The following is a 5614-nucleotide window of genomic DNA, read 5'->3' as shown; positions in this document are numbered from 1 at the left end:
AAAATTGGTTGAGATTATTAATACTACAGTAAACTAGGTTGAGTCTAGTTTTTAAAGAATATAAACTTGTAATTTTTGGACAAGTAGAAGTTAACTTTTATGATTTTACAAAAACGTTGTGCAAAGCTGAGCTGTTAGACCTGCTGTTAGGTTGTTTTGTGAATGTTATATCTCATGAACTACGAGACCAATTGGGTTGGTTCCATTTCTGGAAGTTGACTCATTGAGTTAGGAACCTAACCCAAGTGGTCTTGCATTTATTGGATTTTTCGTTTAACGGGAATTGCAAATAAAATTCTGTTGCGCATGAATTGACTGTTATGAGTTTGCTGTAATGATTTGATGATTGTGAGAAAACTATGTGGAATAAAAATATAATAAAATATGTTCTGGAAACCTAAGACATATATGCTTCTGTGATGATTTTTGGTAAATTAATTGAGATGCTATGATCGGTGGAATAGTACAATATTTTAAGTAGAATTTCTGTCTCGGTGAAACTAGCTGCTGAGTTTTGTGAAAATGCATGAAATATGATACTTGCTAATTTATTATCGTGTTTTAACCAAATTGCCCTTGATGGGAATGATTGCAAGATAATTGTCGTGTTTTGACTAAAATGCCCTTGCGGGGAATAACTGCTAATTGATTGTTATAATTTGACCAAAATACCCTTATGGAGAATGATGGCTAGTTAATTGTCATGATTTGACCAAAATGCCCTTACGTGGAAAAATTGCTAGTGATGTACTTTATGAATACATGACACGTATATGATTTCTTACACATGTAATGTGTCACAAATACACTTGTTAAAGTCACACACGATTCACAAACGAAACACGAAACATGTTATGTGCATAGGTATTATGTGCCGGGTCTAGAGACTCGATAATATTCCGACACTTAGAAAAATCTCTTTGTTGTTTTAGAATGCTAGAGAGAGTTTTTCTGTGACGCGCATATTGGTGATTTAATTTGGGAAATTCTTCGCAAACAGTGAGTTTCACTTTCCCCTCTTTAAACTGTTTTCAAACGCTTTTCACTTGGGGGAGATAACATACTCCACAACGCATTTAAGATTTTGTTATAAATTATATATCACTTGTAAAGGCTAAGTGGCAAACGAAACATTTGAAGTCCTACACATCGAACCGGTTAATATTTAGAATAGCGAGTCACTGTTGAGTAGTACTACTGGGTTTGACAAACCCCACCCAACGCTAAACTCGACTGGAGGTCGAGCGGGTGTAATTTTGGCTAACACGTACCATGGTCTGGATGACCTGGTGACAAGGCACTTAATAAACGAGTCAGCTTCGGTGTCGAACACTTAGTAATACTTGCTTTATAGGCTAGCTACCTATAGATATATAATTGACGTAACACTATCTGGTAACGCAAAACGCTGTAACGCAAAACGCTGTAACGCAAAACGCTGAACGCAAACGCTAAAGATTTATTTTTATATAACTTGTGAACTCACCAACCTTGTGTTGACACTTTTCGTATGTTATTCTCAGGTAGCCGAGGCGGACGCGCGGTTTAGGAACATGCATTGCTTGACACATTCTAATTATGCAAAACTTATTTTTAACGGTTATCGTTGGTTTTAAGTCGTCCTGCGTGACGCAACTTTAGATTAAAGGTTTTTACGCTTCCGCATTTATTTACTCGTAAACGTTTTCATGGTTTTGAAACTTTATTTTATGGTTTGATTATAACTGATGATTCCGATCCTGTTAGTTCACACCCTCTGACGGTAAAACTCCGTTAGTGGATTTTGAGGGTGTGACAATTTCATTCAAATTTCGGCGTACTAGAAAAGCATGTTAAAACGGGCTAACTACAAAGAGTTGGTGAGTTTCATGAGTTTAAACGTAACTAGTATAAGTAATCATAGTATTTATGTTTCGTATGTATGCAATGTAATTATACTAAGCTGCGAGTGAATCCTCGAATAACTTCTATTGCGTGGCCTCCACTGCCCACACACTTCCTATGGCCATAATGGCCCTATTTGCCTGAACAGGTACTATGTCTAACGCCACATAGCATGTTACAAAAGGTTCGCATGGTCATGTGCAATAGTAAAAACATGTTCCTGCATAACCCACCGGCCTTGTCAAACCAATAGTACTATTCACATGCATTAGGCTCCTAGTTAAACACTTGTGTGGAAGGACTTTCAAGTGTAAGTATTTAGATAATTCACATCATAAAACGTTCCCAAATAATTACGTACATATAAACATGTTTTACACCCCAAATGTTCCTAAAACAGTTTAAAACGTGGGGTCAAGAAACTCACCTTATCGTAATATTGTATCTGTAACACACTGATGTAAGTGGTATGCTTCGATTATAGCTCAATCCCTATAATCGGTATAGAATTCTTAATACTAGTACAGTCTTTAAACAGAATCAGGTTGTACATATAGCCTAGGTATAACTGTTACGCCCATAACGTATCAGTAGTCTTAGATTATGATGTCGTACGATATGAAATTTTTATAACCAGTACTGGCTCAGTTTCATCATTTTTCATGCCTGGCCAAGTTGGACATTTATGTGTTTCGGAAATAGGTAAGATCGCACAAACTATAAAACAAACTGTTTGATAAAATGATTCTATTTATAAAAGAAATATAAGGTTTCAGCATCTGGATTGATCGCATGTGTTCGTTTTCGTTTTCATACGGGTTTGTACAAGTCACTCGAATTGTCAGGAATTTCGTAAAAAGTTTGTGTTATCAAATTTATTGTAAACTATGATATTGGACCCTTTTTGATGTTTTGACATACCAGTCAGTTCGTTAAACATAACGCTGTCGGTTTTGTCAAAACATATATAATTTAATCTTTAAATTAATATAACTATTTACATAAATATATAAAAATTTTGAGATTTTTTGTAAAAATAAATAAAAATCTGTAGAATTTTATAACAATATTTCTAGAACTTTTATATTTATCTAATTATTTATAAAAATACATTTTATGGGTTATAATTAACCGATAAATCATCCGTTTATACGAAACAATTTCCGAAAAATCTGATAAATTTTTTAATGGTCAAAATATCATAAAGTAACCCCTATTAAATATCCAGAACTTAACTATTTTGCAAAAAAAAAACCTTTTTGTGCATAATTCGGCTGTTAAAACTCAATTAAACGAAAATGCACAAACCATACTTACACTTCTCCAGTTGATCCTAAACTTTCTCTGTGATCTGACAATAACATATCCAAGCTATACACAACATTTCATAATTTTTCCAGTAGTGCAACTAATTTTCATAATAAATCCTCAATAAACGATAATTAGATCGCCAAATATTCTCCGATTATCGAACAATTACCAAATTTGGACGGGGACTCTTTCAGATGATTCCTGATTTCTCTGAAAGGCTTCATATGCTAATAACAAGCACGTCATAATCGAGACACAAACAACCCCTAAACGAGTATCATATTAGTACCTTGCGGTTTCCGGGTGTTTAGGCCCTTTTCTCGCCATTCCGGTTTCGTGGCTCTCTAGCTAGTATATCTACATAGCCAAGCATAGAACATCAATCATCCAGCCTTGAAACACAGGGTTTCGATTAGGGCTTGAAATCGAGTTTTCAGACTGTAAAAACACGATATAAACGTCCTAATCCGTGTTTTAGTCCAAAAAAGCATGTGTTCCTGATTTTTAACCAAGTTTGGCATCAAAGTATGTTTTTGGACCAGTTTGAAGAGTTTTACATGGTTTAAACATAGTTTTTACTAATCAAACCATAATTTTTATGGTTAAAACATGATTAAACAAGTTCATAACTTATAAGTTTTAGGTATTACTAATGCAGCGGTAAAAATGAAAACGAAGATCGAATCACGTTGATTCAGTAAATGTCCGTGATGAACTTCCAAAACCCCCAAATACCACCCAAAGGCCAAGGAAAAAGGAAGAGAAAATTGTTTATTAATACAATTCTATTCTGCCCATTCATATTACATCAACATCATATTAATAGACTTTATAATATGAAATCGGCCCAAAAAAGGTCATGAGCCAAACACAAACCCGAAAAATACATGCAAAAATTGACAAAAAAAATTAAAAAGGCCCATAACTTTATTTAAGGGGCGTTTTTGGGCTTCGGACTAGGGCGAAACCGTCATAGGCACTTGTCAAAACGTGCTCCTCATCTCAAGCTTCGATTTGACTGGTAATAGGCTTGAATCCAAGTTACGCCCATTTTCGTGCAGCCTCTTTTGCAGCGCGATCTTGGGCATCCAGAAACATAATAGCCCGGTCTTCTACACTTGGGCCCACATCATTCCCCCCTGATAAAAAAAATTCAACCTCGATCAGTAGCACCCTCATCATCTTACCCGTAATAAGGTAGTAAATGTTTCACATTAAGCACATCGGAACAACGAATGTGCTCGGCAGCTTTAGACGATAAGCATTTGAGTTTATCTTGTCCACAATTTCCACGGGTCCAATTTTCTTAGCTGATAATTTGTTGTATTCCCCAATAGAAAAACAATCTTTTGTCAAAACAGCCCAGTCAAAATCACCTTCTTTAAATTCAACATGTCGTCGCTTTTGATTAGCAGCCTGCTTGTACTTTGAATTGGCTCGAACCAGGTTATCATGCACATATCTATGAATCTCATGTAGCCCTTCAACAAAATATTTCACCATCTTGGGTACAGAACCAAGAAAAGGAAGTGACATCAGGTTAAGGGGTTCCCGTGGCTGAGCAGAATAAACCTCTTGGAAAGGAGTAAACCCGGGTACTTCGATTGACTACATGATTATGAGCAAACTCAAGTTGACATAGATTTTGATCCCAGGCCTTCACATGTACACCCACAAGGCACCGCAGTAAATTTCCAAGTGAACGATTAACCACTTCAGTCTTCCCATCTGTCTGAGGGTGGTAGGTACTACTAAAATTGAGCTGAGTATTCACCATCTTCTATAGAATACGCCAAAAATTACTTAAAAAGCGAGTGTCACGGTCAGACACAATTGAAGAGGGTAACCCAGGCAACCGGTAGATATCTCTAAATAAAAATTGAGCTACATTAACTGCATATGTCGTCTTCTTACAAGGAACAAAGTGAGCCATTTTAGAAAACCGATAAACAACAACAAAGATCTAATCATGACCACACTAAGTACGCGGTAATCCCAACATGAAATCCATGCTAATATCAACCCAAGGATGTGAAGGAACGTGTAAAGGCATAGAGAGCCCAGCATTAGTAGCAATTCCCTTTGACACTTTCAGACCCTACAACGCTTCACAAACCGGTCTACTTCCTTGTGCATAGTTGGCCAAAAGTAGGAAACTTGCACCAACTGTAAAGTACGGTCCCTTCCAACATGCCCTTTACCATGTAACTCTTGAATGATTTGAAGACGAAGGCTTGAATCTGGAATACACAATTGATTTCCCTTGAAAAGGAAACTGTCATGCACTAGTAATCTAACCTCTTCCCAGATTGCACATCCTGCAAAACAACAGAAAAATAAGGGGTCCACCATTAGCTCTTCCATAAAGGTGTCTACACCCTGCACACCAACCCTTATACAGAAAAGCAAATTACTTTTC

The sequence above is a fragment of the Bidens hawaiensis genome, unplaced genomic scaffold, assembly GCF_021521415.1.
Source record: "Bidens hawaiensis isolate Kalapana, Puna unplaced genomic scaffold, B.hawaiensis_p1.1 tig00033932_1, whole genome shotgun sequence".
Taxonomy (NCBI): domain Eukaryota; kingdom Viridiplantae; phylum Streptophyta; class Magnoliopsida; order Asterales; family Asteraceae; genus Bidens; species Bidens hawaiensis.
Note: the sequence above shows the minus strand (reverse complement) of the source record.